This window comes from Quercus robur, chromosome 12 (genome assembly GCF_932294415.1).
Source record: "Quercus robur chromosome 12, dhQueRobu3.1, whole genome shotgun sequence".
NCBI classification, from domain to species: Eukaryota; Viridiplantae; Streptophyta; class Magnoliopsida; order Fagales; family Fagaceae; genus Quercus; species Quercus robur.
In genome coordinates this window covers 18,627,246-18,639,610 of record NC_065545.1, presented here as the reverse complement: position 1 = coordinate 18,639,610, position 12,365 = coordinate 18,627,246, and positions in this window count along the sequence as shown.

The window sequence follows — 12,365 nt, the reverse complement described above, 5'->3', positions numbered from 1 at the left end:
AAGTCCTTGGTTATCTGCTGAGGGTAATCGCCTACCATTACGGACAATGTGACCGTGCCCAGGGGGAATACCCGGCTCCCTCCGAAGCCCACGAGCGGGGCATTTGTCGGAATCAATCACTCCCTGTCGATCCTTATCTGCTGGAACGCCGAGTAGTATAAAATATCTGCTGAATTGCCGTTGTCGACCAACACCCAGTGCATGTTGTAGTCTTCTACCCGTAAGCTGACGACGAGCGCATCGTCATATGGATGGTGAAGGCGTCGTGCATCCTCTTCTGAAAACCCAATTATGGGGCCTTCTCTTCGTGCTATCTTCGGCATAACTCCCGTCAGCTGAACATTTTGTACCATCTGAAGGTAGGTATTGCGGGCCTTTTTGGATGACCCAACGATAGCCGTTCCTCCTACGATCATCCTTATGTCCCCTATCGGGGGCCTCGGTCGCTCATTATCCCGTCGGGGGTGTTGGTCTTGTGAGGGTGGATCCATTTTCTCCTTGCTAACGAACTTCTGCAGTTTTCCTTGTCTAATAAGGGCCTCAATCTGCTGCTTTAGGTCATAGCAATCAGCCGTGTCATGACCATGGTCGCGGTGGAAACGGCAATACTTGTCCCTAGAACGTTTGTTGGGATCACTCTTCAGCTTTCCCGAGAACGTCAAAGCCTCTTCGTCCTTGATTTGCATAAGGACTTGATCTATCAGGGCTGTCAACGGAGTGAAGCTTGTGAATCTTCCCCCCAGGGGCTTAGGGCGCCTCTCATCCCTTCAGTCTCCCGTCCTTACTTTCTTTCGGCCTTGATCCTGCCTAGTGTCTTCCTGCCTCTCTCTTTTCTTTAGCCTCTCTTCTCGGGCCAACAACGCGTCTTCGGCGTTCATATACTTTGTGGCCCGGTAAAGTACTTTTGACATGGTCTTTGGGTCGTTTTTATACAGGGAGAACAAAAACTTACCCTTCTTCAGCCCATTCGTGAATGCTGCGACAAGTATCTTATCGTCGGCTTCGTCGATCGAGAGTGCCTCCTTATTGAAGCGGGATATGTAGGCTCTTAAAGTTTCATCCTCTCGCTGCTTGATACTCATCAAACAAGCTGTAGACTTCTTGTACCGATGGCCTCCGATGAAGTGCGCGGTAAATTGAGCACTAAGTTCTTTGAAGGTGCTGATGGATTTCGGTGTCAGTCGGCTGAACCAAATTCTCGCTGCGCCCTTCAGCGTTGTAGGGAAGGCCCTACACATGATCGCGTCTGCTATTCCTTGAAGGTGCATCAGGGTCTTGAATGTCTCCAGGTGGTCCAGAGGTTCCCTGACCCCGTCATAACTGTCTATCTATGGCATGCGGAACTTACTCGGCAGGGGGAAGGAGTTGACGGGGGCGGTGAACGGCGAGTCAGTTCGGTTGATAAGGTCGTCAAGATCACTGGACACTCGCCCCTTGAGAGCATTCATCATAACCTCCATTTGTTCCTTCATTGCTTGCATCTCTGCAATAATAGGTGGCGGAGCCGTATCTGCGAGGGAAGGGATGCTCACGTTCTGTCGCTCCGGTTTGCTCGAGGCGTTATTAGCCTGTTGTCCCTTTTGGTTTCTTCTGTCAGCACTGGTTCTGGCGCAATTGCTCTTCCAGGTCGCGATTTTGTCTAGTGAGGCGTTCCACGGCCGCGACGAGAGTCTTAACTTGCTTCTCGAGGGCGGTCGTGGGTGGTTCCTCTTCTGGAATGTTGTTAGTGGTTGCCATTGAGCAGGTGAGCACCATGTAACTTTTGTCCAGGAAGCGGTAATATGACTTTACACTACACGAGTTCCCACAGACGGCGCCAACTGATGATGCCGAAAATATCACCAGTAAGCCACACGGTCCTCATGCGCTCCAAATAGTACCTGCACAGCAAAAAGAAAGGACCTAGCAAAGAGCACCGGTGTGGTATCGGCCAAATACCTTCCGAAGGTCAAGTCAGAACTATTCTCACTGCTCTAGAGTACTAGAGAGGGTAGATTATGCATACCTTGGTTCGTGAGGGTGTTTGAGTTTTTATAGTAGTAGGGCTTGACCCCTTTTCCTTGGAGTAGAAGTTTTTTCCTTATAGGAGTCTCCTTGGGTGTATTTTGCGGGATCCTTTCCATATAGGAATCCCTTTTAGGTTCCACAAAACGTGGAGGGCAAGTCATTTACTTATACACGCAAATGTGGTTAGCAAGCATTCTTTGACTAGTGCCGTCAGCTTATATTATGCCTTCGGTCTTCATACCGTCAGCTTCAAGATGACCTTCAGCTTTATTAACCCGTCGGCCTATGGTGCCTCTCCTTACAACTTTATCCCACAGTCAGTCATTAAACAGGGGCTGACGGCCTAGTAAATACCGTCATTAATAAACCGTCGGCTTATCTTACTTGACCAGTCTCTTTTATCCTTATTAAGATGTAAGCATTTTATTGTTTCCAATGAGCACCTTGACCATGATCATTCATCTCTAGATGTCATTGAAGTCACTAGCAAGGAGCCAAGGAAGTGAGTGGGATGTGGCAAAATCAGAAAGATTGTCCCAAAGCCTAAGCCGTGAGGTTTGATCGGGACTAGCATAGATAGCGATAAGGATCCAGTTGGAGAGAGGGTTATATGCACTTACCTGAACAAATGCGTGGTTTAGTTTTGATGGTTTCTTTTTTTGTATTATTTTATTATTTCCTTTTTTTTTTTTTTTCCCTAAGCATAGTTTAGTTTTATTTTACTAGTGTAAAAGATTACTGATGACCTTTGGAGTTTGGAATAGAGATTGCGTTTTTTTTAGACTACGTGTGAGTTTGGATAGCGGCCAGCCATGCGTTTCCAGCGTTTGCGTTTTTGGTTGGGTTCCACAGCACTGTTCACAACCCGGCCAAAAACACAAAAACGCGCATTTCAATGCATTTTTGGGTCCCATGATACTACTTACACAATTAAAAATTATTTTACTATAGTGTTTTCAGTAATAAATTTTTAATTTTTAGCAAATAAACGATATCCAAATACACCCTACGAGTTTACATCTCTTCGACAGTTCGACTATATAGTGATTATATAATGGTATATATAACATCACATCATATAAGATTAGATATTTTAAATCATTCAAAATTAATTTGAATATTCTATCTTATTAGCACAAAAAAAAAAAATCGTATATTCTATCCCTATATATATATATAAATACACTTAGAACTTAAAAAAAAAAAAAAAAGAAAAAAAAAAAAAAAAGAATACTAGTAGTTTTTGATTGACCTCTCGAAATCGCTTATTTACACTCCTCTAGCTCATTCTCAACTCCGTTAGGAGTAAAAGCTATATGTACTATATATATAGTAAAGATATAATGACGTACGGATGGATAGTAACATGAACGTTTACTAATATATATACACACAAAAAAAAGGGACCTTAATCCAAGAGATTGGGATTTAGCTCATCAATTTTGGTAAAAGGGGCCACGTGTGGCAACTTTAATTTTACATCTAGTTCTAGTAATCATATTCCAACTCTGAACAACTTTTTGAATCTTTAATTTATCTTTTTTTCCTTACACTTTAGTTTCTTTGGTATTTTTTAACATGTTCTTCTTTATGAATTAAACAAGGCAGTGCCAAGGAATTGACTGCCGGTAATAAGTATTAACTACTCTTTTTAGCAACTAAAATGGATCAATCTGCGGCACGAGAGACTAGTTAAAAAAAAATGCTGCATACCATATTACCATTGCATTTGTAGGTTTCAATTACTTACTTAAGTCTGTTGTGGTTGATTTTGAGTTCAAATTTTGTCTACATCAAAAACTGATTAATGCCTTGATTTAATGATAAAAAACAATCATTATAAAGTGAATACCATAACTTCAAATCCTTAATTATTTTCTTAAAAGAAATACTATTAGATTCTAGTGACCTTTCCTACATTCTACATGAAATGATGTCAAATTTAAAAGTACAAAAATAATGGAATGAAATTCTTAATGATAAGATCCGTATACATATGTTTTGACATTTCTCTCTCTCTCTCTCTACAATTGTACATACATTAATTTTCAGCAAATAAACAAATAAGTTTTTCAGCCAAAAAACACTTATCCTAACGCACACTTACTAGCATTCACAAACATAATTTTTTTTTTTTAAATTATAAAAAACTAATTTAAAGCTTAATTTTGTCTAATAGCACCGAATAGGACTATTAGACAAAAAAGCTATGTTAGTCAATCTTTTAGCTTCAAGCTTATAAACCGAAGTTTAAGAGTGTTTACATCAATTTTATCAATTTAATATTTCAGCAAAAATTTATTTAAACTCAACTGAAGTAAGTGCGTGCAATAGCCTCACTAAATTAACTAAAGTTCTTAAAGAGGATAGTCTCATCGCTACTTGTAGTGAACCTCTATCCTCACTACATTAAATTTCAATGTTGGTAAAGTATTGAAACTAATGTATGTGTATGAAAATAATAGATAGCTAAGCAAGCAAAAGTAGAGTTTTTGAGATTAGTTTAGCTAAATATGTGAGGAAATTGATATGAATATTCTAAAGGGAAATAAAATAAGTCACAACATTGGCAAAGGAACAGAAAAGGAAAGTAACTTATAAGAATATGAACTAAATGTATTTGACATATGTCTTTTGCCATTACCTAGTGATCACATAGTAAATGTTTTTTACTAACATACTTGGTACTGGTAAGTCCCTATATGTCATATCTATCATCATAGTCAAATTAAACTTTCAACTGCATGAAGAGGCAGGTCAACGACAACATGTAACACAAAGAGCCTTCAAATTTATTCGCATAGATTGCTCTTCCTTATAGAAGAACCAATGTTCAAATCTCTTCTAGCTAATATAAGTTGTAACTATCGAATTATGAGAAAATAAAGACATGTAACACGCATTACAATAACATTCCTCATACATAAAAAATTGAAAGACAAAACATTTTACTTCATTTTTGATTGGGGTGAAAATTAGTGAGTTTTCTGAAATAAATTAGTTTTAAGATACAAGCTATGTTAGTTCATAAAATATTACCAAATATGGAAAGACTATCTCATTATCTAACCTAATAATTTTCTATAAGAGAGAGATTATGTTGGATGGTGCCTCACCAAAGTTGATGGGTCTATACATTGTTTATGCCTAATGACGAAATTTTTATTGTAATTAAACAATTAAATAGGTTAAACATATTTTACATCTCTTATATTAAAGATAAGTTAGTGAAAATTAGAATATAAAACTTGAACTTACTATAAAAATAAAATTAAGCTTTAAATTAGTTTAATTTATTAATTCAAGTATAATTTGAAAATTTTCTGTTCACATTCTTTAGAACTTTTTTTTAATAAATATATTGTTATTCTTTATAACTTTATTTTCAATCATACTTAAAAAATCATACACATTTGTTGAAAGGTGAGAAGGGATACAATTTTAGTTTTTGAATTGAACGGGCATAATAATTGATGATACCGAAAATTGTCAGTAAGTGTGGTACCGGCCAAATACCCTCCAAAGGTTAAGTTAGAGAATGTTCACAACTCTAGAGTGTCAAAACTAGGGTAAATTATGCGTACCTTGATTTCTGAGGGCTTTGGGTTTTTATAGTAATATAGAACCAACTTTTGTTTCTTGGTGAAGAAGGTGTTTCCTTGTGGGAAAGATCCTTGTAAATACACATATTTTGTGGGATCCTTTCTATATGGGGACTTTGTTGATTAGGGTTAATCATAGGGCGCAAATTATTTCCATTTGAGGTTTCTTGGAGACTATTAGCAAAGTCAACAATTTTCATTTGAGGTTCCCATAAAAAACATTAAATAAATAAAATTCATATGAGGTTGTCATGCCGAAATCAAAATCTCTACACACACATATGTAAGTGAAGTAAAGTTGTTCCATTCCTTTAGAAAATCACACCAAATTAAGCCTTGACCTGGACTCCCCATTTTCTGTGGTGGACTGTACCAATGACTATTCTTCCTCCAGTTACCAGTACGTCCCTTGTGATTCCCCTATCTATAGTTCTCTTGAGATTATTGGTGAAACCGAATGCTCCAATTGCAGCGACGTCCCTGGCCCGTCATGCGGCAACAACGTTTTGTGCTTTCGGTTCTAATGGTAAAGAAATTATTTTGTACACTCTGATGCGTTACATTTTCGCTTGGCATGATCTCATGAGCGACACACACATGGGATCATCTTAATACGAGATGATGATGTTGTAGAGTATGAGAAGTTATCTTGTGTATCATTCCTCTCACAACGTGTGTATCTTACATGATTGTGGAGTAGTTGACCTATATGTTACAAATCAATGTGTCGATTCACACCTTGTGAGAGACGATACATATATCTAATTCATTTGACATTACATATATAGTAATTATGATTTGTCTCTCACAGAAAACTTTCTCACTGACTCGTTAACATTGCACACCACGGACGGGTTGACTGAGTTGGGCCAACTGGGCCATATTCCTAAGTTCGTTTTCCTGTGCTTTGATGGTCTGGGTCATATTAAGGCTTTAAGGGTCAATGGCATGGCTGGGCTTGGTAGTTCCAACTATTCGCTCCCGGCTCAGTCCCTTCTTCTCGCTATTTTGTCCTGTGCTTGTTCGGTTCCCGCTTCAAACCTGGTCCACTCTTTTTGGGTACTGGTGGGCCCTACATTTTTAGTTCAAAAAGAAAAGACCTCTCAAAGTCACTTACTTAGGGCCTGTTTGGTCATAGTTTTTAAAAATTGTTGTTTAAAAAGATGTGAAAATTGTGGTTTAAAAAGTGTTGTCGAACAACGTGTTTTTAGTGTGAGTAAAACAAAAAAATGTGTTTGGTATCATAGTTTAAACAATATTTTTCAGTGTTCAAAAAATGTAAAATATGTGTTTGGTATGTGTGTTTTTAATGATAAAAAAAGCTGACAACATATATTAAATAATAATTTTTTAAACCCTTCTTTATCCCTTCTCTTTCTTTATTCCTTCTCTTCCGTCTTTATCCCTTTCTTTATCCCTTTCTCTTCAGTCTTCCCTCACAGCAGAGATCCAAAATAACCCACGCCGATCTGCCAAAATTCACCAACGATCTGCCACGATCTCCACCACTAACCCACCACAAACCCACTCGATCTTTACCCACAAACAAAACAAATACCCACCAATGCAAGACCCACCACCACCACAAGATTTAACACCATAGTACTCACCACCACAGCCATGGCGAGATCAACCTCCACCTGGTCTGTGAGCATCGCACCGTGAGAGACCCTCCACGCCACTGGTCATGATCCTCCACTCCATGCCGATCCCTGTGAGAGACCATCACCAGACCCATCGAAGCCACATCGAACCCATCGGCGGCCTGGGCTTGGCGTTGCTGGCCGATGGTGGCCAACAGTGGCCTGAGGGAGAGCAAAGGCAGAGGGAGAAATCACTGAGAGAGAGGAAAGGGAGAGGAAGAAATCTGAAAGAGAGAGAGACGTGGGAGAGTCAGGAGCAAGTGAGAGAGAAAAGGAATAAAAGGTTGGTGATGAATTTTAGTGGGAGAGGAGACAAATGTTAGAAAAAGCTGGTCAGTGGGTTCGGCTACAGTGAAAATTCAGTGTCATTTTTATTACAATTATGCCATCAAATAGTCTGTTTATTGTTTAAAATGTGGCCGGACCATGTTTCAAAAACCATTGTTCAAACACAGGTTTTTGAGTTGGTTGTTTTCAAACAATCCTATTTTAAGCACCATCACCAAACGGATTGTTCCAAATTTTGGACATAGTGTTCTGTGTTTAAACACTGAACACTATGTTTTCAGTTGACACACCAAACAGGCTCTTATACTCCACTCATTTAGAACTGGAACTCAGCACGGACTGAGTATTGATAAACATGGGTACAGTGGGACCAAGATCAGCATCTTAGAACCGTACACTATGTTAAGTAATTAAGAAATGTTAAAGTGCTTGTTAATATTTCTCTATATGCGTCCAACTTAATAAAAATGACAAAAAAATATTAAAAGGGTTATTAAAAAGGGTCCGGTTAATGTGTGTCCTTAGGGACACATTAAATTTTCTATTTTTGGAAATATTTTCTCGGTAATTGAAAAAGCTGTAATTACTTTTTCAATTCTCGAAAAAAAAATTTCCAAAAATAGAAATTAATGTGTGCCCTAAGGGCACACATTAGTAAAATCCTATCAAAAATGATGAAAAAAAACTGCTAAAAAATTGTTAAAAAAGACAAAAAGCTGCAAAAAGTAGACAAAAAGCTACAAAAGAGTTGTTGTTAACGGCACTGTAAGGTGTCATTAACACATCCCTAAGTAATTATATATACATTAAATTCAAAAAGGTGTTTGTTAGTGAAGCCTCCTCAGCTTTTAACCTAACCTCTGTAATAGATCATACTTTGTCATTTGATTTGTGCTATGAAGCAAAGGATGTCACAACTACACCTATGGGATCAAGTGTCCCAACCATTGATCTCGCTATGCATAGACCCGACGCTGTTTGGAGGATTACTGGGTCGAATTCAATGGTTAGGACTACAAGGGATGATGCTGACTTGTAGTGCTTGGGGTTTATGAATGGTGGTCTTTCTATGAAGACATCGATTGTGATTAGAGGGTATCAAATGGAGGATAATCTTTTACAATTTGATCTTGAATCAACTAGACTCGGATTCACCTCCTTTCTTTTGCTCCAGGGAACCACTTGTGCTGACTTCACTTTTACTTTAGTTACATATACACAACCACATTCAAATAAGCCTAAGCCCCCTTTTGTGTCTATACTGTTTCATTTTTTGTTTTTTTATCATTTTTCTCTAAGCACCCTTTCATTTTAAAGCAAAATTACACTTTCCTTTACCCTAATCTTTGACCTCGATTACACTTACTGAGCTATTGTAACGCACGATCGACCCTTTAATTTAAAAAAGACTATCGACAGTTACCAATTTATCTCTTTACTGTCTGTTTTGGAAAGGTATAAATTGGTGTTTCAATCTATCATACTTAACAACAAAAGTGATGGTCGGGGTGATTTTGAAACAAAGTTACAACTTTAGGGGGTCAATCATACATTTTCTTTGTTCAAGGGATTAAGTGTACTTAGGATAAAAGTTAAAGTGAAAAAATGTAATTTACCGTATATCTAGTGACTTTAAGAATGTTAAAGACTACTTCAACTATGGTTTGATAGTTTTCTTTTTTGTTTTATTTTATTGTTTCCTTTTTTTTCCCCCTCATTTTTCTAAGCATCGTTTTATTTTACAAGCGTAAAAGGTTACTGATGACCCTTGGAATAAACATTGTGTTCTTTTTTGTGACTACTTCGAATCTTTGACAATTCGACTATAGTGACAATTTTTTGATATATAGTTTTCATGGGCATTTAGAGTTTAAGGTGATTTTTAATTATTTGGTTTTCAAATGAAAATAATCCATCTGTTTTTGTTAGTATATAACCATATATAATGTCACATCATCGAAAATTAGATATATATCATCATTCAAAACTAATACGAGTATTCTATCCCAATATATATATACTTAGAACTAAAAACAGAATACTAGCAGTAGTTTTTGATTCACATCAAGAAGCGAATACTTTTTTATACACATATTCCTTATTCTAGTTCATAATTAAACACATCTCATTAGTTTTATGATTAACTAACAAATTTAGAGGGAAGGAAATACTTAATTCTTAAATATCATGAAACTTATATACATGAGCAAGCAAAGCGTAAAAATTTGAAATGAAAATGTAATATAATCCCACATCATTTAAAATTTGAAATAAAGTCGCATTTAATATATTTCTAAATTTGTAATATTTAATGTGAATCATAAAATATATCTGTTTCAAATTAAGTGAATTATTTTCAACTCAACTCACATCACTATGCATTTTTGCATATCACCACATGACACATCAGAATAGTGAGCATTGAATGGTTATGATGTGGGAGGACGTTGGGGTTGTCCTTGTGGTGGATAACCCTGTGGCTGTGGAACATGATTGCTTGGTGGTGATGGTGGTGGTTTAATGAATTCAATTAATGTTAAAAGTATGATGATGGGGCAAGTTTTTCATTGCATTACAGTTAAGATTTTCACAGCCACCACCACCTCCATAGCTAGAAGAAGCCTCACAATGACTTGAGCCTGCAGCTTTTGCAGGCTTAAGTTAGGCCCATCCTTCTTTTCACTTTGAACATCACCAATAGATGCATTTGCATGACCCTCTTTGTAATCATTAAATGTCATTTTCAATGTCCTAGATTGAACAAGCTCCACGTTTTTCAACCTCTCAAGTTTAGCCAATTCTTGAAGTTCTGCTATTTGGAAATCTCTGAATTGCTCTTGTCCATTTTGGTTATTAGTAGCTGCAACATGTGTGTTATGGTTAGGCACAGGGTGTGGTGATGGAATATGCATTGTTGCACATGGTAGCTCTCTTTTTTTATATATTCCTTCAAGACGGTCAGCAAGTGTGTGAGGATCTATTTCAGTTGTAACTTTTACTCTCCCGGATTCTCCATTAGCCTCAATAGAATACACTCCTAGCAAAATAATATAAAATGTTACAGTTTTGCAATTTTGACAAAATTTATCATTAAATAAAACCGAAACTTGAAGTTACCATGAAGTTTTGACAACAATTGCCTCACCCTCCTTTGACATTTCGGACAAGGTAGTCTGAAAACGTAAGTCTGTAACAAAATCATTCAAGGAGATTTTATAAGAGTTTAAAAACCAAATAAAACCTATATCATATAATTTCTTTGAAGTAAAAGTTAAGGTATTAGTGAAGAGCCTTCTAGCTCAATGATGTTGCTCGGTTTTCTCAATCGAGATAATTTGGATTACTCCATCCCCACTTCTTATAAGGAAAAAAGAAAATAAAAGCTATAGGTACTATATAGTACTAAAGATACACTCATGGATGTATAATTACGTGAACGTTTACTAATATATATACTAAAAAGGATCCTTAATTCCTTAGTCCGAAATTTTGTATAGTGAAATATATTGGAGAAAATTAACACAAGATTAAAAAAAAAAAAGACATATTATACTATAAATCGTATGCTAAGTAGAAACAAAATAAAACATTAATTGGCAAGTATAGAACTTTTGTGATCAAAATTGCAATCGATTGCTGTTAAACTTGAAAACCAATGAATCCGAACAAAAGGACAAAATGTTGTCTTGCAGCTTGTGACTTGCTTAGAGGACCAACATGACTATCATAAAATATGTAATAAAACCTTACACTAATGCTAGAGGAACTAAAGAGAAAAATTCATGAGCCAGACTTCTAAATTTCATGCAATTATCTAAATCCTGTAGCATTTAGCAAGCTACCTGAGGAGCAATATGGAAGTCCATTACATGTGGGTGGTAGTACTCCATTACTCCATTAAAAGTAGCTTCAAAAACTTCACAGCCAAATACAAGTACAGAGATCTTCTGTTGCCTTCAAATTACTTATGTTGTTGGGTCAGGATATACTCGGGAATTCTTGCAAGTGATGAAGAATTTTAACAAAAAGGCAGACAGAAATTCCTTGCAATATGAAGGAAATAAAAAGGCCAATATTTATAAAGGAGAAAAATGATACCTGTCTTAATTTAGAAATTAATTATTGATCTCATGTCATTAAAATGATGATCAAATCTTCATGAATCTTATTTATATCCAGATTAAATGTCAATATAGTGCCTGATTACATTTTGCTTTTGAAATTTTAGGTGCCTATCAGGAAAGCATTAATTGATATAAGATGAAATCTTATGTTTAATGAGTAAAGATTTGATGACTATAAGGACTTCACCTGAACTACAACCTGAAATTTTTTGTAATATATCATCAAAATTTGTAGCTATAAATACCGAGGGCATGAGGATTAAGATAGTATCCTCTGTATGATCCCCTGAAGCAAATCTTTGGATTAAATTATTGGATGGAGAAGATCATTCGCAATTCCTATGGGGAAATGGTTGTGCAAGTTTTGCACAAAGTAGTCCTAATGGAGGAAGAATATTAGGATTTGTTACACAAAAGACAATCACTATAAACACTTCTAAAACAGACACGGATATATGGGTATGACATGATGACGAGAGTGTCCGTGCTTCCTAGACTTCAAAAGACAATAAAATTTGCAAAAGAAAGGAATCAGCTATGTCGCTTGTTTAATCCCATTAACTATCATTGATGTAAAATCTTCTGAAAATCGATTAATTTTTCAGTAACTAACTATGCTGAGCATAGACTAAACAGGAGGATAGTACTGTATATGTAATATGTTTAGGGAAAGAGGCCTAGAGAGTTGACCAAGAGCCCAT